Here is a 22,411-nt window from a genome sequence, read left to right on the forward strand (position 1 = left end):
GGCAGGCGGATTCTTTACTGCCCGAGCCACCAGGGAAGCCCCTCACGCACCATGAGGTGAGGCCCAAAACTTAAAAAAAAAAAAGAAGAAAGGATAACTTGGATCAGGACTCCTGGGTTCTCTTGCCAACCCTACGTCCTTCCAACTGTGAGCCAAATCCGGCTAAATGTTAGACTCTGCCAACAGGCAGCTGCCAGGAGCCGAGAGGCTTGGCCACTGTCACAGCCCCTCCCTGACGCGCTGTGACCTCGTCCAACTTTGTCCCGACTCAGGTCACATCAACCAGGGTTTCCAGACCCCCCGCCCAGAGCACAAGACCACCATTGAGCACAGAACACTCAGGCAGTGCCTTCTGGGAGCCGGAGCCTGCCGCCGGGTATAAGAGTCAGTTTCTATTTATTTCTACTCTGAAGGACAAACAGATCCTCCTGGGAAGCAGGTCACCTCACGGTGGAGGATCTCTCAGCCACTTTTGCAGAGAGCTAATGCGTTTCATCCCTCGCCGGGTCTGGGATGCTCTCCCTTAGCCTGGGGGCAGCAGGGGATGGGAGTGGAGAAGGACAGGGGTCCGTTCCACTGGGATGCTGAGGTCCTGCCCGCAGCGTCATCGTGGACATCACATCGACCGCCGGCGACACAGCTGGGATGAGACCTAGACAACAATGACGCCGGGGTCACTGCAGCTCCCCGGTGACCCCCCACGTCCAACTTCAGCTCCAAGCTTCAGGACACAGCGGGCCTTCACCCACGCGGCCGGCTGAGATCCCCGCTTCTCGCTTTGCCCATACCTGATGATCTGGAACAGTGGGCCTGGGAGAAGGTGAGGCGCGGGAGGAGGGGGAAGACGGGAGAATAGCCCAGGGGTGGCAGCGGCCTGAGAACCGCCCACCAGCCCCGAGGCCCCCAGTCCAGACTTCCCCCCCCTCCCTCCCCAGGCCGGTTGTCCTGAGCACCCAGCAGACGCTGGCAGGCTCTGCCTCCCTGCTCTCCCGTTCTGTCCCTTTACCGAACACATTTCACCTGGATTACCTGTCTGCCCATCTCTCTTCCTGACCCATATAATGCATTCCTTCAAGCCGGAGGTTTTTGATCTAATATTTGGCCTTGTATGGGACCTGGCACAGAGGTGGAGGTATACGCCGAATCCTTCTGGGAGAGAACAGTCCAAGGAGGCAAGACAGTGTGGAAGGCCAGGCAAGAGCTGGCCATGGTTACACTGGATCGTCACTGCGGATCTGATGAGTGTGGTCAGACACTGGAGACACGGGAAAACGAGAGAATGAATGGGCACCTCCCCGGTGGCCCAGGGGTTAAGAATCTGCCTGCCAATGCAGGGGCCATGGGCTCCATCCCTGGGTGGGAAAGTAAGATCCCACATGCCCTGGGGCAGCTAAGCCTGCGCCGCAACCTCTGAGCCTGTGCGCTCTGGAGCCTTCGCACGGCGTCAGAGAAGCCCATGTGCGACAGTGAAAGATCCCGAAAGATCCTGCACGCCACAGCAAGACGCAGCCAAACACACACACAGACACACGCACACGCGCGATGAATGAATCAAAGGAGGAACGGCTCCTGGGCCCAGTGGAGGCACATGCCCAAACCCACTTTGCTGGTGAGAAAATCTGCAAGATGCAAATGGGCGGGAGACTTCTGCCCTCTTTTCCTTTCACCAGGATCTCAGCAAACTGGAATCGCTGTAGCCCTCCTTGGGAGGAGCAATCAGATAGAGACATTTATTAGGTAACCCCTGAGGCTCTCTTGGGCTGATTCCCGACCTGGACCCTGTGCCAACAAACAGGGAAAGGCCTGGACTCCCCACTCCCACCCCACCATGAGAGGAAAAGCTCATGCCAACCAGGCACCATGGGCAGCTCGCAGGCAGCGGCTAGAATAAGTTCCCATGAACTTATGAAGCCCCAGGGGACAGGCAGGGCCATGGAGGGACAACCAGGGCGAGTCTGCAGTTTTCGCTTCGTTATCAAGACCAGGCCTAGGAATTTCGGAAACTGCAGAGAGCAGTCATGTAAACCCCACCCCCATGCCTTCCCGGGACAACTGTTCTATTTGGACGCCTTTCCTTCCAGCTCTTTCTAGGTGTGGTTTTCTGCACAGAGAGGAGAGGACAGGCAGCACCGCCCCCCATGAGAGGAGAGGAGATGCCCGTCACCCCTCCCATTCTTGGGTTCCGCACGAGTCCCCGAGAAGTGCCTGGCACCCCTGTTTGCAGGCCTTCCCTGTGGGCCTCAGGCTCCTCCTGATCTCTGGCTGCTGGAACAACCCACACCCGCAAGAGTGTGTGCAATCCTCTTCAGAAACTCAGGGACTCTCAGGAGGGGGCGGGAGGGCTCTGAGGCTGTCCAAAGGAGCGGGGCATTGCCACCCTGCAGGTCTGAATGCAGCTCCCACCGTCAGACCAGGTCATCCATTCATTTACTGAGTTGGTCCATCGGTCAGTCAGCAAACCTTCTGGGGATCCAGAGAAAGGGAACACAGAGTCCCTGCACATTAGGAACGCGTGTTCCAGGGAAGGAGACAGACAACCAAGGAGATGATTACAGCTGGGTGTGCGAGAGGAGCGTGCGGTTGCTGACTCCCACAGTAGCCCCAGGGGCTCCCAGGGAACAGGGACTAGGCCTCCCTGCCCCCTGCTCAGACACCAGAGGGTGGGGACTGTGGGAGGCATCAGAGCAACGACTCCCCAAGGACACTCTGGAATCACATCTTCCATCGGCCTGGGAATCCTGGAGAGAATTCTACAGAGTTCCCCAAGAGTGGAAGGGCTGCACCTCATTAGACCAATCACTTGCTGAGGATGAGAAAAGCATGCTGTAAATTGGAAAACCCTGGGTGAAGCTGAGAGCGGCGAGGGCTCTCTCTGAAACCCTGGGTGAAGCTGAGAGCGGCGAGGGCTCTCTCTGAAACCCTGGGTGAAGCTGAGAGCAGAGAGGGCGCTCTCTGAAACCCTGGCTGAGGCCGAGAGTGGCGAGGGCTCTCTCTAGACTAGGATCCTCCTGGGAGCACGGGCTGTGCCTCCCTCATCAGACTGGAACCCCCTGAGTCCGGGGCTAGGCCTCTCCCATCCAATGGACGTTCGTGTTTTAATTCTGAAGCCCCAGAAGTTTCTGCACCTGGGCTGGGCTTAGTGAACCCACTTGCCCCGCTTCCGCTCCTGTTTTAATTCTGAAGCCCCACAAGTTTCTGCACCCGGGCTGGGCTTAGTGAACCCACCTGCCCCGCTTCCGCGGATGCTGCTGGATCATTCACCCTCAGCAGAAAGGCTTCACTGACTCACCCGAACACTTTCTGCTGCTTATAAAGGAAACGCGGCTGAACTCTGAGATGACATTTTTAAAACCGCTTATTCAGCCACAAATCATATATCACACAGTGCACGAAATACCTCTGACTGAAATTTATACTAGCGTGTAAATGACTTTATAACACGTACTTATCATCTTGGACCTAGAAGGAAACTTGGTGTTCCAGTTCTCACATGCAGGCGCTGCGCATGGAATCGCCTGGAAAACTTTTAAAAATATTAATGCCCATACTGCATTTCAGAACAGTTAAGTCAGAATTCATGGCACTGAGATCCAGTCATCCATGTGTTTGAAATTCCCCAGGGATTCTAACGTGTAGCCAGGTTTCAGCAGTGTTCTAGAAAAACCTCCTTCCCAATACAGGAGTCATAGTTATTTATTCCACAGACACGTAGGAAGCACCTATTCAGTGCCCCAAATCAGAACAGGCTCAACCTCTCCTACCGTGGCTGTTCGTTCTTGAGCCTTTTTTGGGGAGATTCTTCCAGAGATGGGGAGCCCACTCCTCGCAAGGCAGATCTGTTCCCAAGAGCTGGTTTTTAGGGCGTATGTCGGGAGGGAAGATGAGTTGGAAAGAGGAAACGAAGACGCGTGGGGTCCTACTGTGCGCCAGCAGTGGTGTGAGCTACTTCACAGGCACCGTTTCATTGAAATCTCACCACAGCATGGCCGAGGGGAACCTGGGGCTCCGGGAAGTGAAGGGACTGACCCCACAACTCAGCCTGTGGCTGGGGAGGCCAGACCCATACCACAGAGTGTCTCTTGTTTAAGGGAGACGGGGGCTGGTGGGCAGGGTGGGGTGGGGTGCGGCGGGGTGGGCACAGGCTAGGCTCTAAGTCCAGGTGTCTGGAAAGACCTTCCAGGTCTCCCATCAACTTCTTCTTTTAAAATATTTGTTTGTTTATTTGGCCGTGCTGGGTCTTAATTGCAGCCTGTGGGATCTTACGTCCCTTCCAGGAACTGAACCCCCATCCCCTGCATTGGAAGGCAGACTCGTAACCACTGGACCACCAGTGAAGTCCCTCCCACCACATCCCAGACACGTTCTCTGCCCCCGTTTTCCTTCCCTCTTATCCTTCAGGGCTGGGAGAGTATGGCAAACTCATTTGTCCAAAGTATTGGGGACCCAGGTCACAACCTGCAGCCGGGTAAATTTACACAGAAAGACACCCAAGCTGGGCAGGGCGATGCTCAGTGTAAAGGAACGACTCTCTAACGCGATTCAGTGAGATCCTGCTGAGTGGAGAGACACACTCAGGCATGGTGCCCCGGAATCACAACCCAGAGGCGACAGCCCGCCTTCCCTAACCCCATAATGGGCACATCCGTGCAGCAAGAGCCACCGGGCCCTGCTCCCTGTGCCCTTGCCGAACGCCAAGTGCCTTCCCCGCTGTATTTCCAGCCCTCACGGCAGCCCTGCGAACTCAGGAGCTTTGCACTTGCCTTACTAATAGCAGCAAGGCACAGGCAAGCCTGTCCCCAGAGCCTGCGTTCCTGCTCACTTACATCCACGTTGTTCAGTCTGCAGGCTGTCACCCACTCGTGGGGTGTGAAATCAGTGCAGTGGATCCTGAGCACAACTTTTTAATAGAATAAAGTGGAAGAGAGCTTAAAAAAAACAAAAAGCAGTTCACACAGTCATGGAAGGCTGCTTTCATAAAGCTGTGGTTTCAGGCGGGTATGTGTGCGTGTTGTTGGAAAATGGGGATGAAAATACATTTCTCACAGTGAGTTTAATCAAAACGTTCAAAAGTCATTGCCTCACACTGTTGTCTCCTGGCTGCTGCTGGAAAGTGGCTTCCTTTCTTCCTGGGAGGACTGAGCGCATAGGGTACTCCTCCAGGACACTCAGAGCAAGAGCGGGGGCAAGAAGCCGCCGTCACCCTCCACCAGGAGCTCATCCCGTTCAGATGTTCCAGGCTGGTTTTCCACAACCCCCACCTCCCAGCTGATCCCGGAGGCCAGCCCCAGGGGAAGGAGGCTACACGGCAGGCTGAGGGATGAAGGTCACACACCAGGAAGACTTCCACGAGAGAGTGCTGGAGTCCACAGGGAGCACAGCGAGAGGCGTGACGATACAGCCTGCATCCCGGAAGTCGTTTTTAAAATTTCTTTATTTTTTTTAACCCTTCCTTGAAGGTGAAATGATGAATGAAGCCGTAAAAGGAAAGATGACGTGTCCGTGGCTCCTTTTTCAATGGCACGGGGACAGAGAACGCAAGCAGACCACGTGATCCATCGAACCAAAACCCACTGTTGTTCTGCACGCTTACTGGTACTTTGCTGCTGCCGATTGTTAATTACTGACAGGTAACACTTGGGAGATTAATGGACCTCTCAGTCGAAACAATAAAGGCTATTAAACTCACCTGGCAGAGAGCTGAGAGCGAGTTTTGCTGTGCTGCTCTTCCTGCCGCTGGGTGATCCTACATCTCAGCCCTCTGTGTCCTCGGTCCTACTCACAACTATTCGAGACAGAATTCTGTGAGTACGTAGGAGGTCCTTTTTTAAATTAATTTATTTATTTTGGGGTTCTGCTGGGTTTTTGGCTGCATGGTCTTTTCTCCAGTTGCGGTGAGCAGGGGCTTCTCATGGCAATAGTGTCTCTTGCTGGGGAACGTGGGCTCCAGGGCTCGTGGGCTTCAGTAGCTGCGGTTTATGGGCTCAGTAGATACAGTCCCGGGGCTCTAGAGCACAGGCTCAATACTTGTGGCTCAAGGGCTTGGTTGGTCCATGGCCTGCAGGATCCTCCCGGACCACGGACCGAACCCGTGTCTCCTACACTGGCAGGCGGATTCCTTACCCGTGAGCCGCCAGGGAAGCCCCCTGGTGGGCCTGCAAAGCAGAGGCTGGTTTTCCATCTAGAGCAGCTCGGCCGCTGTTTTCTGCAGGCAGACGAGGTGAATGATGGGGTCTCGGAAATCCCTGCATTGGGCGATTCTTCAACCTCGTGGTTTGGGCAGAGGGCTGTGGCAGGCTGTGAGTGTGTGGGAGGAGGTGCGGGCGGGAAAGGGCACTGATCGTGGGAGACAGAGCAGAGCCACGGTCGCAAGTCTCCTTGGGCAGCCCAGCTCACCTCTTACCTCCTGAAGCAACAGGCGTTCCCGGGAAGAACCCTGGAGTGGGATTTAGGAGGCCCAGCTCAGCCAACAAAAACCCAAAAGCAAATCACACCCGTGAGCCTCACTTTCCTCATCTGTAAAATGGAATAATGGCCTGGACCAGCAGAGTCCAATCGAAATACAATGGGAGTCATGAGTGTTGTAGCAGCCACATAAAAAGTAAAAATGAATAAGTGAAGCTAGTTTCAACAATGGTATTTAACCTAACATACCCGAAACATCTTCAACCTGTATTCAATATAAAAAAGCATTAAGGAGGGAATTCGCTGGTGGTTCAGTGATTAGGACTCTGAGCTTCTACCGCAGGGCGCTCAGGTTCCATGCCTGGTCGGGAAACTAAGAGCCAGCATGCTGCAAGGTGAGGCCAGAAAAGGCAATAAGGGGATTTCACATTCTTTGTGCTCAGCCTTTGGAAGCTATGCCTTTGTGTATTTCACCCTCACAGCAGATCTCCACTTAGCCCAGCTATATCCAGGGCTCAACAGCCCCATGGTTAGTGGCTACCATGGTGGACAGCTTAGATATAGATAAGCTCTAGGGTCTCCTCTAAACCTATGTGGCTGGAGTAAAGGACCCGGCTAGGTTCCTTATACATTTGCCCGCTGTTGAGCCTCAGGGCCCTGGCTGGTCCCAGTGGCAGAAAACCATTCAAGTTACACACTTATGGGGTTACTTCAAGGGGCAATAAAATGGGTCATTGATTCTGGAATGACACAGACCTGGCTTACTCAGCTGTGTGCTCTGAGGCACCTCTTTGAGCCTCAGTTTTGCCATCTATAAAATGGAATAATAATAATAGCTAACATCATATAGCACACCATGAGCCAGGCATTGTTGTTCTAAGACCATTATGTGTATTAACTTCTCATTCAAGAGTCTAGCAGGCAGCATCCCCATTTTATAGGAGAAGAGCTGGGGTACAGGGAGGTTAAGTAACTTGCCCAAGGTCACATAGCGAGTGTGTAGAACTGCTAGGATTCAAACCTGGACCGCCTGGCTCCAGCGGCCCTACGCTGAACCCCACGTCCACACTCCTGGTCCCCCCAGGAAGCGGTGAAGATGAAGCGAAAGACTGCCCTGAAAGAGACGGCCACGGCACTGGAACCAGTAAGTGTGTGCTAAACTGTTGCCACTGCCCTTACCTGGAGAAGAGCCCCTGGGCGGCCTCCAGACGCCTGGGACACAGCTGGCTCATGACCAGCTAGGAGGCAGCCCCCTCTAAGCTTTCCTCGTGCCACTCCCAGCCAGAGGTTGAGAGGGGAATTCGGCTGGGAAGGCGTCTTCCTGATAGCTCAGGTGCGGAGGCCTCTGAAGGTGGATGATTCAGGGTCAGAAGCGCCTGGGGCTTGTGGATGGTGGGTGGGCTGTGGCGGGATGGCCCCAGTGAGAAAGGCAGCCCCGCTGGTTTCAAGGGACAAGCGAGGAGCCCCTGGGTGCCTGTCTGGGTTCCACGTCGAGCTTCAGAGGGTGGGGGATGAGAGCAACCTGGAGAAGAGGCGCAGAGGTCAAAGGGCCGTGACCTCGCAAGTGCCCTGTTGGCCATGGCAGTCTCCCAGGCCTGGGAACAAGAGATAGCTGCACGGGAAGATCCTTTCAGTTAGAGCGCTGTGTAGCTGAACTTGGCCTCTGATTTAAACTTCAGTTCAGTTCAGTTCAGTCGCTCAGTCATGTCTGACTCTTTGCAGCACGCCAGGCTTCTCTGTCCATCACCAACTCCCAGAGCTGGCTCAAACTCATGTCCATTGAGTGGGCGATGCCATCCAACCATCTCATCCTCTGTCATCCCCTTCTCCTCTTGCCCTCAATCTTTCCCAGCATCAGGGTCTTTTCAAACAAGTCAGCTCTTCGCATCAGATGGCCAAAGTATTGGAGTTTCAGCTTCAGCATCAGTCCTTCCAGTGAAAACTCTGGACTGATCTCCTTTAGGACGGACTGGTTGGATCTCCTTGCAGTCCAAGGGACTCTCAAGAGTCTTTACAACACCTCAGTTCAAAAGCATCACATCAATGAAGAGGTCAAAATCTCTGGCAGCAAGTGAGGCTGGATACAAGTGCTCTGCACCTTCTCTCAACCTCTTGCAGGGCTGGTCCCTCTCACCGGCTGGCCCGGCCCTGGCCCAAGGGGGCTCACCTCCATCACTTGGAGTAGAAAGGAGAAAGCCTGTCACTCCCAGCATTCCCAGCTCCAAGTCCTGGGATTCACTCTGATTGGTCCTGCTTTGGTCACATGTTCACCTCTGAGCCAATCCCTGTGGCCAGAGAAACAGAACGCACCAATTGGCTTAGTCTGAATCACGGGCTCCAGTCCTTGGTCCCTGCTCTGGTAAGAGAAATGGGAAAGGGGAGATGGATGCTTGGGGAAGCAGAGAGCAAGTCTCTATTCCCTCAGGCTCTGGTTCCATTTCTGCCGCTGCCTGGTCATGTGACCTGGGCCATCCATTCCCCTTTATAGGCTCAGTGGACTACAGTAAATGATTTAAAATCTTGACTTCATTTTTTTTTTTTTTTTAACTTTTTTTCAAACTCTTACATGGAAGTGCACTATGTGAGTCAGGTCCAACCGGACAGTCTGTCCTGGAGGTGGGGGAAGGGCGAGGCCCCTCGGCCTCCAGGCCCCCTTCCTTGCCCCGTAGGGGCCCCAGGATTCCCACTGTCCCCGCCACCCTGGCAGCCCACGGCCACCTGAGTCAGCATGAGCCCTGCACCTCTCCTGCACACCATCCAGGGAACCCTGGACACGGCGAGGTGGCAGCCGCAGGGTCTCAGTGTCCAAAGGGGAGGCTAGGGATTTGTGAACCCCACTTCCACCAAGGCCCAGCCCCTCAGTACCCTCAGCTGTTTCAGAAAGTCCCTGCCCCTGACCATGACCTCACCCTAACAAGGAAATGGTGGGCGTGGGACGGTACAGGCAGAGACTTTATCTCTGTGGGCGGCTGGGCCGGGAGCCAGGCTGGGGGAGAGAGGGTGACAGCTGTGAACAGAGCCACGTTTGACTCCAGAGGACAATGCCCTCCCAGTGTCCCCATAACCCCTTCCTGGTCCCCAGAGCAGGTTAGGTCAATACTGAGTTGTTTCAAGATGATCATAAAGAGTGACAGCCAAGCTCCTCTCCTACCCTGGCAATTCGCAGTGCGTAAAATCCTTTCCTGCTCTTTGGCTCAATTTTTTTTTTTTGTTTAAAAAATGCATTGGGGGGTTGCACCACATCTTGAAGTAAATAGGACCTTTGATCTTCGTTGCAGCCTGAGGGATCTGTAGTTGCAGCATGTGGGATCTTGTTCCTCGACCAGAGATCGAACCCGGGCCCCTGCACTGGGAGTGTGGAGTCCACCGGGAAGTCCCAGCTCAACTGTTTTTGACAACAGCCACAAGAGGCAGCAAGACAAGGGTTAGGTCCCATTGTGTGAGCTGACATTGACTGAGCCCCTGTTAAAATGTTAGTCACTCAGTCGTGTCCGACTCTTTGTGACCCCATGGACTGCAGCCCCCCGGGCTGCTCTGTCCACAGGATTCTCCAGGCAAGAATACTAAAGTGGGGCGCCATTCCCTTCTCCAAGAGATCTTCCCGACCCAGGGATCAAACCCAGGTCTTCTGCATTACAGGCAGATTCTTTACCATCTGAGCCACCAGGGAGCCCCTGCCCTGCGCTAAATACCTTGTCGACTCATGTCACCCTCAGTACTGAGAGGAGGCAGGCAGGCACTGTTGTTATCCCTGTCTCCGAAGAGAACCCTGCAGAGACTTGGGTAGGTGAGCCCAAGCCACTCAGCTGGACATGGCGAAGCTTCCTCCTGAACCCGTGTCTTCAACTCAAACCATACGAGGAGCAGTTGACGCAACCACAGCTGCTGTTTCTGTGGAAGAATAGACTGTCACCTTCGGCAAGTCCTCAAAGGACAGAATAGGAGAGAAGGAGTGCGTGGGAATTCTGAGGACAGAGCGATGCCAACACCGGGAAGCTGCAGGGACACAGATGCTGACTGGACCTGAGAAAGAACACGGTGACACCCAGAGCTGAGACCAAGGGGAGGGCAGCCTGGTGAGGCCGTGTGCGGGCGGAGGCTGGATGGCACCGTGTACCTGGGGTTCCCACACTGCTGGGGGCTGGGCAAACACGGTCCCAATGCTGGAGTTAGAAGTTTTATGTATTTCACTAGCAGACCCCCTGTCTCCGGCCTCAGCCCTCCCCACCCACTCTCCAGAGAACATCCCTCCGCTGTCTTCACCAAACTACCCGAAACTTAGCTGCATACAACCGCCACCTTATTATGCTCAGAGTCTTGTTGGTCAAGAGTGGACAGAGCCCATCGGGGATGCCCTGACCCCGCTCTGTGATGTTTGGGGCCTCAGCTGGGAAAACTCAATGCTGGGTGCCCCTGTGGGTGGGGCTGGAACCATCTGGAGAGGTCTTCGCTCACATGCCTGGTTGCTGATGCGGGCCATCAGCAGGACCTCAGCAGGGCTGTTGGCTGGACCACTTACCCAGGGTCTCTCCAAGCAGATGAGTTTGGGCTTCCTCCCAGCATGGCAGGCGGGTTCAAAGAACAAATATCCTGAGAGAGCAAGGTGGCAAAGCATTTTTATGAACTGACTTTGGAGATCACAGAGTGTCATCCACAAAGCTCCACCGTGTACCTAGGAAGCCCCTCCCGGGCCCAAGGAAGTGGACAGAGACCCCAGCACTGGAGGGGAGGAATGTCAAATCACGTTGAAAGAAGAGCAAGCGAGATTGGAGAGCATGCTATAGCCGTCTTCGGAAAAAAGAAAAAAATCCGCGACACAGGCCCCTTCGGATGGGGTTCCAGCCCTCAGCCTGGATGATGGGGTCCCACTTACGCCTCACTGGTCTCTGCACATGCACTTCCTTGGGACTAGAAAACTCATCCACCCATCCCAATCCACGCCCCCCTTTGCCTGGCCCAGCCCTACTTGCCCTCCACGGCTCAGCAGGGACACCACCTCCTCCCAGGAAGCCTGCCCTGAACCCTGCCCCCACCGCAGCCGAGATGGGGCCCCCTTTCGACCACAGCCACATGTGACCTGCTGGGTGCAGCGGCTTCTCTACTCTGCGATCTCTAATAAGAGGGTGGGCCCCACGAGGGCGTGAATGGTGTTCACCACGTGTCTACCACTATCTCCCCAGCACTGGGCCAAATTCCAGCCCCTTTCTGGGTCCTGCTGATGGACAGCCCACAGCCACTTCCCCCGGGAAGCCTTCCCGGGTTGTCCACGTGTGAGGTGTGTCTCCGGCTGTCCCGCAGGCCCCACTGCAGGCGTGTGGGAAGGCTGGGATGAAAGCCCGGCGCTCCGCCCCTGTTCCCAAGCCAGAGCTTGTTATTGCAGTAAAAGAGGCAGCAAATTACCAGACGGGCTGGGAGCTGTAATGATTAAAACAGCGTATTGTTCTTGGGGCTGCTAATTGCATACCTGAGAAATGAGGCCTGCTCAGCCTTGGTGCCAGGCCCAGCCTGGCAGGGAGCCAGACACAGCCAGGCGACAGGGCAGAAGGGGGTGTCCCAGGAGCAGCACATCCCCAAAGGGAGTGGCTGAGCAGCCTCACTGGGGGGCCCCACTGAAAATACAGATTTCCAGGCCCTGGCTCAGACCCACTAACGCTGTATCTGCGGGGGCAGGCCCAGGACCATGGATTCTTGACAAGCTCCCAAGGTGATTCTGAAGGTCCAAGCCTGGGTTTCTGACTGCCCCACCCCAGAGCCAGATGGAGGCCCGCCTCACTGGCCCAGTTCACCTGGAGAATGAGGCAAGGCTGAGAGAGTGGCTGCGGGGGAGGGCATGGAGAGGGCGGTTTCCCCGGGAACTCGGGTCAGATCTCTTCCATATGAGCTGGGGGACCCGGGGAGGGTCAGCTCGCCCCTCTGAGCACAGGCTGATTTTCCCGGAAGCCAAGGGAGCGTAGGCTCGCAGAGCCCCCTGAGAATCCGAGAGGGAGTTCACCAGGGGGTCCACCCAGCTGGCGTGTGTTGGGCCATTTACAGAAGTAAGATGCTTTGGTCTTCTTAGAGTCTCTCCAAATTGCGTAGGCTTTGGGCTCGCTTAGAATTGCAAGAGCCATCACAGGGTGCTGCGGGGATGGAAGGGGCAGATGTAGATCAAGCTGCAGCCCAGAGCCCGGCCACCAAGCGCTCAGGGAGAGAGCGCCTCCGCGTCCTCACCCGTGAGAGGGCCGTGGGGCTGCGGCTCCCTCCTGACGCCGTGCAAGCGTCCGATGGGTGAATACAGACGAAGCGCCCAGCTCAGCCCCTGGAGCAGGGCAAGCGCTCTGCACGCCTGGCCAGGCGTGACCCGCCGACGAGCAACCGTGGGACCCAGCGAGTGTGTGAGCAAGCGAGCAGGCCAGCTCACGAGGGACACGTGATGCGTGTGGAACCCTGTTCCCCGGAAACGCACAAAGACGCCGAGACCCCCTTTCGCCAAGCCAGTCTAAGAACCGGCCTGCCAAGGGGCAGGGGGCTGGGCTCAGCGACCCAGATTTCCTGTAGGTCAGGACAAGAGCGACAGAAAAGCCTGGACCTTGGGCCAGTGGTTTCTGGGAAGACACCTGGATCAGAGGAGGCTGGAAGGCTAGAACAGGAGGAGGGCTGGGGGCCGGAGTTTCATCCAGGGCAACCCCGCTCCCGTACTCCCGGTTCTACCAGCAATCATGAATGACATTTTCATGGAGGACTTCCTGGAGGAGGCGACTTTTGAGGGAGGGAAGTGACAGGGAAGGGCAGAAAGAAGTGCCAGCCAGGAGATGCGGGACGCCCGAGTGTCATCAGCGTCGCTGTGGACATTATGTGAGCACATCCTGTGTCAGGAGTTGCCCAAGCGCTGAGCCCAGATGGTCTCATGTGGGGAGTTCTTGTCTTCTGTTTATTTGCTTTAAATCCCATGGATGGAGGAGCCTGGTGGGCTGCAGTCCATGGGGTCGCTAAGAGTCGGACACGACTGAGTGACTTAACTTTGACTTTTCACTTTCATTCATTGGAGGAGGAGATGGCAACCCACTCCAGTGTTCTTGCCTGGAGAATCCCATGGACAGAGGAGCCTGGCGGGCTGCCGTCTATGGGGTCGCACAGAGTCGGACACGACTGTGGCAACTTAGCAGCAGCAGCAGCATACTAATAGTTTAAAAGCTTCGAAACAATGTCAAACTTGTAGATTTGCCCATGTAATACTAAGATCTTGTTTTCTGGCTCCTTTGGAAAGTAAGCTGCTGACCTGATACCACATCAGCCCAAGCTCACTGGCGTCTACTTTCTACGAGGACGTCTCCCTACACAGCCACGGCAAAACCATCGATCAGGAAGTTAGCTTCCGAAACGCTGTATCTTCTGCTCACCAGGCCCCGTGCTGGGTCGTCAACAGTCCTGGCGATGCCCTTTGCAGCCAAAGCACCCAGTTCACAGACCTGAGTCGTCAGTTTTCTCATTCTGGACGAGTTACTCACGCTCCCTTTCACAGCCCTGACATGGTTCAAGATTTCAGGTCAGCTGGTTTGTAGAGTTTGGGTTTGGCTGCTGTTTGCTCACGGCTGGGTGCATCTGTGCCAGGCCTCTCCCAGGTGGCACCTGCTTGGTTTTGAATTTGTTCCATCATGACACGTCCCCGTGTCAGCTGGGGTCCCTTGATGGAGGTGGTATCTGCCTGGTTTCCACCATCGAGCGAGTCTTCCCCGCTTTGTGATTAAGGAGTATTTTGTGAGGAGACGCTGTGAGACTGGGTCCCTATCACCAAAGTGTCCAATTATTCACTTATTTATAGCAGGGTGGACTCATGTTTCCTATTGCATTTAGCCGTTTGGCCTAATCCATGCTTAGGCTAATGCTCAAATTGCCCCAGAGCTGGCCAGCGGTTACCCCTCGAGTGAGTCCCAGGGCATTTGGGCACATGGCCACCGTTGTTTGAGTGGTTCCTTCACTGCTGGCACCACAAGCTGTTGCAGCTTCATCTCGTACTTTCCTCACCTGGAATCAGCCATGTCGCTAAGGAATCCGGGTTCCTTTAGTGGAGAGTGGTACACGGACGCCAGCTTGTGGGTGCGAACGTGCTCATCGCAACTGGGCGGCAGAGCGGGGGGCAGGGGCAGGAAACACCTCTATTCACACACACAGGTACGCTGCCGGGTAGGCGCATAACGCACACTTCCGCATCTGTAGCTCTAGCTCTCTCTCATACTGAAAGCTGTGTGTACCCACCGATCCCTCAACTCCCAGCGCGATGCCCCAGGATTCGTTTTCACGTTCTCCCTTTCCATGTCTGTATTCCCTTCTCTGCTGTGCAAGCCTGGGCTTCCCTGATCCTGAGCACATCTGCCAGGTCGCTGAACCACCTTGTGTGTGGGCCGTCTCCCACTCCCCCACCCCCCACGGGATGCCCTCCTCGGCCCCTCACTCGCCCGACTCCGGCGCCCCTCGCCTGGCCACCTTCCACATTCTGGGGGGCTCTGACAGCCCACTGCCCCCTCGCGGATGACCGTGTTGCCCTCTTGGGCTCTGGTACCCACACGAGGCCACCCTTCCACGGGGCAGCCTTACGCCCTTGCCCAGCTCTGACTGTCTGTCCTCCGCGACACTGCTGCCCCGTGGACACTCACCTCACCCGAGGAGGCAGCCAAGCCCAGGTTCAAACCCAGGCTGCCTGACACAGACTCTCATCTCTTCGTCGCTGGTTCTCTAGACAGGCCCAGGAAGGAGCACACTTTGTCTCCTGCCTGAATTTGCCCAACTCAAGGGAACTGAGGGAGCGTGCAGCCTCAGGCAGGACTGGTTCTGCTGGGCGGGGAGGACGGGGACCCCACCTGCCACCCCCCAACCCCGCAGGGCTGTACATCAGCCCCTCTGCTCCTGAAGCCCCGGGTGCTCCGGTCTACCCAGGGGGGCATTCAGGAATTGGGAGTGACCGGCCTGCCCAAGGCAGATACTCACAACAGCTCACCATTCTCTCAGCACTTGACAGTTTACAGAAGGCCTTGACAATCTGCTGAGTCTTCAGCACGGCCCTGCGAGGTAGAGATCCTTAAACCCATCTTACAGTCAGTGAAACTGAGGCTCAGGCTGGGGAAGAGATTCGACTGACGCCCGTATCAGACGCCAGGGGGGTCAGAATCAGAGCTGCACTCAGGCCCGATCCTCTGCCTCCCTGCCCCACCCTGCCTCAGCCCCCACCGCCCCGCTTTCCTCTTCGGGAAATGGCTCAGCGCAGAAGGTCCCCCGCCACCCCCAGCCCGGGCTGCTCCTGAGGACCCCGCAGGGCCTGGTTCGGGTCACAGGCGGCAGGGCTGGGCACTCCCACGTCTGTCTCTCGGAGCCACGGTCCGGGGCAGACACTACGGGCGGCTGTGGTGCCAACGACGGGGCAGGCTGTGCCCACACCCTCCCTTCCTGCGAACCCGGCCACCCACTCGCTTTCATGGGCACCAGCACGCTCGGGGTGGTCTGCGCTGTGCGGGGTCAGTACTCATCTGCCACGTTGTCCCCAGTGAATCCCACGGGCGCCCCGGACGGCCAGTGCCCTAGATGTGCCAGTCCAGCCCAGTCGGGGGACAAACACGGGGTCAGCAGGCGTGGGGCCAGGGCCCCCTGCCCCCACCGTGCGGGCGGCTCCCTGCAGGCGCTCGGGACTGTGCTCAGCCCTGTTGCAGGCAGGCCAGCCGGGCAGGCAGGTGGCACAGTCATTAGCAGGCACGTGTCCGGGGCCCAGAGCCGCCGCGTGGGAGCCCCAGGGAGTCTGGGCCACTCCTCCAGGGCCCGGGAGGGGCACCTGCGTGACTCAGCCCTGAGCTGAGCTCAGCGCGGAGCTGCTTCCCCGGCCCGCCAGGGTGCCACTCCCCACGGTGGGAACAGTCTCTGCTCCCCAGATTCCCCAGAAGGGGACCGAGTCCCCGCACGGCCGTGGCCCCGGCTCCGTGACACCTGCTGGGGTGAGTGGACGAATGCCCCGCCAGTGGGCCTCCACCCACCCCAGTGAAGGAGCCCCCTTACCCTCTCGTATGGATTCCAGGGGGCCACCCTCTCCCCCAGGATCAAGGAGAAAGTCATAGCCAGAAGAGGGGCCGTCAGAGCCCGGACCTGGACACTGCAAGCCTTCTCTGGCCCTGGGGAAGGCTGGGCCAGGCCAGATGCCTGCTGCCGTGGGCAGAGGGTGCACGTCACCCAGGCATGGTGAGCCCACCGCAAGTGGGAGGGTCGCTGCTGGGCACCGGCCGGCTGGCCCGCAGCTCACAACGCTGCCTCAGCTCTCCTGTCTGTAAAATGGGGCGTTTCTTTTTTTTTCAAATGTAATGGTATTTTTGTCTTTCCAACTTCAACTGAATTTCTGCTTGGTTTTCATTGGGGTTTTGCCCTTTTTATTTGTGGGGGGCCGTTGTGCTGCACAGCATGTGGGGTCTTAGTTCTCCAACCAGGAATCAAGCTCCGGTCTCCCCCTGCAGTTGGAAGTGTGGCGTATTAGCCACTGGACGGCCAGGGGAGCCCCGAGCCCATTGATTCTGATGGTCTCTGCTCTGTTCTCCAAGGAGCTGCGGCCCGTTGGCACAGGGCTGGACACACCAACCAGATGGGACCTCAGCTTCCACTGGGACTATGTCCCCAGACCTGGGGCTCCTCTTCATCTGTGGGGTGGGGGCAGATGGTTGGGGGCAGGGGCTGGCCTTTAGGGTCTGGGTGGAAAACAATCAGGCTGTGACCATGACTGACCCAGAGGAGCCTGGGAGCCCTCCGCACGGCTGTGCCCCAGTCTCCTTCCCTCGCCCTCGTGTTAAGCTCATTCAGCACCCAGACGGCGTAGCCCCACCGAGCGCAGGGCACTGGGCGTCCGCAGGCACAACGAACCCCTGGTTCCTGTAGCCTGTGAGCAGGCAGGAGCGAGTCCAGGCCCAGCAGATGGGGCTGGGGACAGAAACGAGCTGAGGGTTGTCCCAGTGTCCCTCAGGTGCCCGTCCTTGAAAGGGCAAGGCTGCCGGTGGCAAAGTCCTCCAGGTTGCCTAGTTCAGCACCAGGGGTACAGGCAGAACAGGACTGTACGCCTGCCCCTGGGGGTCTCAAGGAGCCAGGGAGCTGATGCTTACAGAAGCGATGCCCGCCAAGCCAGCACGGGCTGTGACCCAGGGATGGGCACTCGGGGGACCAGCTGTGAACACACCATCCGGTGGGTAAGTCCCGCGACTTCAGTGCACGACAGGTACCGCGGAGACAATGAAATGGGCAAGACGGTAGACAGCGATGCGGACGGTGTTGGAGAGATCCCGGGAAAGGCCCCTTGGGGGAGGTGGCACGGGATCCTAGGAGAATCTGAAGGAAGAGCGTTCTCCACGAGCAAAGGCCCTGGCTGGAAAGGGCCCGGCTTGTTGGGGGAGTCCAGGTAGGTGTGGGTTCAGCTGTTCTCTCACAGGCTACGCAGCCCCATGGCCTCCTGGGGGCACCTGCCGCAGCCCCACCCTGGCCCCTAGGAGCATGCACACGGCAAATTCTCTGCTTCTTCCATCTCCTAAAACTCAGCTGTCCTTACCTCTGTGTTGAATGCAGAGTCACAGATGAGAATTTCTGCCTCGGGGAGACCAGACCCCAGGCCATCAGAAGAGGACCAGTGCCTGCCCCGGGGCAGGCTGGGAAAATCCCAAGAGACAGGGAGGGACCTGAGGATCCCAGCCCACCTGTCTGCCTGGGCCCAGGTGCCCAGACACATGCCAGCCTCCACCTGGTGGGGCCCCACCCTGGCGGACCGAGCTTGCCCAACAAGAGATGGGGTCACTGCCTTCTGGCCAGGGGGCTGGCTCTGGGGGGAGAGATGGGGCAGCGGTCCTGGGGGTAGGGCGGGGTGGGTTTCCTGACTTCCATTGAAGGCAGGGTGCGAGGTGTCAGAGCTCCCAGGCCTGCCCGCCCTCCCCGCACCGGTCTGTGGACCCTGAGAGGCCATTTCTGGGGCCACATGCCTTCTGCCAAGACACCGGGAGCCTGGAAAGACTCCTGTTTTACCAGCGGGGCTTTCCTGGAGAGGGGCTGAGCTGGGAGGAGAGAGGAAGGGGGAGGAGGAGGGCCGTTTTGAGCAAGTTTTATGCCGGCTGGGTTGGCAGGCATGCTAGACAGAGATGTCACAGAGGAGACAGGACGGGGCGGGGGGTGCCGGGGGGCAGCTGAGCTGTCCTCACCTGGGAGGAGGCCTCGCATCAACCTTGGGAAGGGCTGGGGGTGCATTCACAGCCACCCAGGTCTCAGAGCGTCTAGGCTTCGGGCAGCACTTCCCTCCCGAGGGGCAAGCCCGAGGCTCCCTCTCACCCGGATTCCCCCACAAGGACTCCTCCTGCCCTGGCCTCACGCCTCTTCTCTGCTCTCCTGCCTGGAACCTTCTTCCCCGGCTGCCCCTGAAATGCAACCCCTGACCCCCAACTCGCAGTCTGTCTCTCTGGTTGTTAGGACTCAGCCCAGGCATCTCCTCCCATTGCCGTTGGCCCAGCCTCTTCTCCCTACCAGTCTGTGTCCATCCTATCACCGGGTCCACCCTCCCATCCACTCGGGGGCTCGGGGCTGACCGTGCTCCTTCGGGGCCGACGTCAGGAGGGACATGACCCATGACTGTCCCCATCCCCCAGGCCTGGCACAGAGGAGGTGCTGAGAGGCCAAGGAGGGGACAGAAGCTGAGCGGCCGGCGGTCAGATGAACAGCATTGGCACTTGGACATGAGGGTCTGGCATGGTCCCAGGCTCAGCCTCGCGTGCTGGGAGGTTATTACGGGACCCTCATCCAGTCCATCGACCTGACTTCTGGTAACAAGACAGGAGCAGGTAGAGGAACCAGTTCAACAACACTTCAGTGAAACAGACGGATCCTGCTGAGGAACATTCTAGAAGACCACCGACCTGGGCTCTGCACAACCCCATTGCTGTGGGGAAAAGATGGGTGGTGGAGACCTCCTAGAATACAAAGACTACCAAAGAAAAAGGCAGCCGTCAGCCTCTGGAAGCCAGGGCCTGCCCTGCAAGGTCCTCGTATCACCGTGACCCAGGCCTCCACGTTCCCATCTGTAAATGGGTAGTGAGTGGCTGAGTGGGTGGAGGCATGTAAGGCTCAGAAGCGGGGAGCAGGAGGAGGGCTCGGGAGGGAGTGTGGGGGTGAGCCTGCTTGAGCTGGGCGGGGAGAGGGGCGGAAGGAGGCCCGCTGGGGGAGCGGGCCGCCTGCCACTCCGGGACCGTCCTCACGCCCACCCGTCATGTGGGGGGCTGGCCCGGGATCTGCTTCATCGCCCAGCTCCCTAATGGCCCTTGGGGAAGGAGGGTTAAGGCCTGTCTAGGAGCTTCCAGGATCACCGAGGGAAGGCCTGGTTTCGTCCAATCCTCCCACACAAGAGAGAGAGAGCCCAGCAGGGCCTGAGGTGTGCCCTGGTCCTGCAGAGGTCCTGTCTGCCACAGCCAGGCCACCCGCCCCCTGCCCTGCACGCCCCCCACCTTCAGGCACCCCACACCGGCAGCATATCCGGGTCCCATCGCCCGCACGCCCGGCACCAGGCCTGGCCCCGGTTAGTGCCCCCGCTGGCTGTGAGAATGCCCGGGCCCTCAGGGGCTGGCCTCCACCCACCCCCCACAGCTGCCCCACCCCCTGGAGATTCTGCCCTGTCCACTCAGGAACCTGTCTCAAAGGCCACCTCCTCCAAGCAGCCCTCCCCTGATGCCGGGACACCACCCCTAACCGGAGGTGGCTTCTCCCTCTCTCAGGGCCCCACCTGTGCACGAGGACTCAGGCCTCTCTGCTCTCCTGGAGGCCTGGCTCGGACACGGCGGGGGGCCCGGTGGATGTGTCTGCTGACCCTGCTCTGTGACGGGCTTGGGGCAGCTCCCCAGAGCGGCCACGTGCTCTTCAGGGGCAGCGCTGTGCCATGGGCTTCATGGTCATAATCGTTTAATTCTGCTCTCGGGATGAGTGGTGCCTTTTTATGGATGAGGAGACCGAGGCCCAGGGCTGTGACGCCATCTTCCCCCAGGGGTGTTGAGAGGCGGGGCTGGGACGAGACCTTGCGTGGACAGAGGCCAAACTTCCCCATAGTTCCCGTTCCCCAGCTCCCAAGCCGGATAAGACAGGCAGAGAGAGCTGTCCTGGTTTGTGGCCTCGGGTACTCACCTGTAAGTCCTGCGGGCCTTGCCTCACTCTCCATTAAGGCTGCCAAGGCCTTTGCTTCCCCAGCCTCCCTGCCCGGTTGCCCAGACTCTGAAAGCAGAGCCAGGAATGCCAAGAAAAGAGGATGAGTGTGGGACGGATTTGTGGGTCGGCAGAGGTGGCCCCGGCCGCGGGGCACAGGCAGGCCCGTGTTTGCAGTGACCGGACGCCGTGAGCCAGGGCTGGGGCCCTGGGGTGCCTGCTCTACCGCCTCCCCATGAACCCCTCGGACCCTGAGAAGCCTGAGAGCCCCTCTGTCCGCAGCCCTGCCCCACTCGAGGGCGGGCAGCCAGGCACAGCCAGGAGGGCCCTGAGAATCGCGCCTCAGAAGCCTCGATCCCACCTCGGGCAGGCACTTCTTAGAACTCACAGTTCTTTGGCAGATACGCTGAACTAGGCACTTTACAACCATGGTCACAAGTGTGACCTGCTCACGGTCTTTAAAGGGGCCTGACAACCGTGGGGAGAAGCTGCCTGCCAGGGACAGAGGCCGCTGTTTGCTTGCTCAGTCGTGTCTGACTCTTTGTGACCCCATGAACCGCAGCACGCCAGGCCTCTCTGTCCTTCACCATCTCCCAGACGTTCCCAAACTCAAGTCCATTGACTCGGTGATGCCATCCAACCATCTTATCTCTGTCGTCCCCTTCTCCTCCTGCCCTCAATCTTTTCCAGCATCAGGGTCTTTTCCGATGAGTCAGCTCTTTGCATCAAATGGAAGTACTGGAGTTTCATCGTCAACATCAGTCCTTCCAGTGAACACCCAGGACTGATCCCCTTTAGGATAGACTGGTTGGATCTCCTTGCAGTCCAAGGGACTCTCAAGAGTCTTCTCCGACACCACAGTTCAAAAGCATCAGTTCTTCGGCTCTCAGCTTTCTTTATAGTCCAACTCTCACATCCATACATGACGCCTTGACTAGACGGACCTTTGTCAGCAAATAGATGTCTCTGCTTTTTTACATGCTGTTTAGGTCGGTCATAACTTCCCTTCCAAGGAGAAAGCGTCTTTGAATTTCATGGCTGCAGTCACCATCTGCAGTGATTTTGGAGCCTGAGTAAATAAAATCTGTCAATGATTCCACTTTTTCCCCTCCTATTTACCATGAAGTGATGGGATCAGATGCCATGATCTTAGTTTTTTTAATATTGAGTTTTAAGAGGCAGAGGAGCCAGAATGAAAACCCATGATGGTCTGACTCCGAAGCCCCTAAAGTTCCCACCTGCTGTCCTGGCTTTAGAGTCGGAAATGACCTTTGGCATCCTCACGCTCCCATTCCCTGCCTCCACGTAGCATACCCGACCTCTTCCTGGATGTCTCCTGTGATGGGAGGCTACCTCCAAACAGCTCTTGTCATTGTAGGAGCCCTGCTGTGGAGGGAACCCACCCAGGTCTGTGAAAGCCTTTCTGGGGGTGACTCTACCAACTCGCACTTCCAGAGCCTCCCGAGCCTGGGGCTGCACAAGCACTCTCGTGGTTAACCCAAAGAGGCGTGTTCACCTCAGATGTGGAGAAACTGAGACCCAGAGAGCTAAAGGGCTTGGCCTGAGGTTGCACAGCCAGTTCTGAACCCAAGACTGACCCCAAGCCCTTCCCCCCAACCCTCCCCCCACAGGCCCTCACCCCACTGCCACGCTGAGCAGCTTGGGGAGGGCCTTGGGCCAGCCCACAGGGTCTCTGCAGCCTCCTGTGATGGGGAAGCCACTGCAGACGCCCCGGAGCTGAGGCTGCTGGAGACTGCCTCACCTGCACACCACTGCAGGCTCCCCTTGGCCCAGGAGTCCCCCAGACACGCCAGGCTCTTCCCAGCTTTCAGCCTGCTCCCTT

At 57.7% G+C, this 22,411-nt stretch overlaps 2 long non-coding RNA genes across 9 annotated transcripts; one reads left to right on the forward strand and one right to left on the reverse strand.

Annotated features, from left to right (window-relative positions):
• Positions 1-356: 356 nt before the first annotated feature.
• On the reverse strand, positions 357-2,723 carry LOC147377264 (uncharacterized). 3 transcript variants are annotated; one of them, XR_015136439.1, is made up of 3 exons: positions 2,282-2,723; positions 1,030-1,255; positions 357-652 (listed from the first exon to the last, which is right to left on the reverse strand). It is a non-coding gene; the product is annotated as an uncharacterized LOC147377264 (long non-coding RNA). The 3 variants fall into 3 exon arrangements; XR_015136438.1 differs by having other exon boundaries at positions 2,404-2,524; XR_015136440.1 differs by lacking the exon at positions 2,282-2,723 and adding an exon at positions 1,603-1,738.
• A 2,573-nt stretch (positions 2,724-5,296) lies between these two features.
• On the forward strand, positions 5,297-13,941 carry LOC147377265 (uncharacterized). 6 transcript variants are annotated; one of them, XR_015136424.1, is made up of 5 exons: positions 5,297-5,801; positions 6,062-6,217; positions 7,487-7,546; positions 8,255-8,761; positions 9,681-11,804. It is a non-coding gene; the product is annotated as an uncharacterized LOC147377265 (long non-coding RNA). The 6 variants fall into 6 exon arrangements; XR_015136436.1 differs by having other exon boundaries at positions 5,685-5,805; XR_015136434.1 differs by lacking the exons at positions 8,255-8,761; positions 9,681-11,804 and adding an exon at positions 13,649-13,941 and having other exon boundaries at positions 5,665-5,801.
• Positions 13,942-22,411: the final 8,470 nt, after the last annotated feature.

Source organism: Bos grunniens, chromosome 2 (assembly GCF_055505025.1).
Source record: "Bos grunniens cultivar Pamir isolate PY7600 chromosome 2, Bosgru_T2T1.0, whole genome shotgun sequence".
Lineage (NCBI taxonomy): Eukaryota > Metazoa > Chordata > Mammalia > Artiodactyla > Bovidae > Bos > Bos grunniens.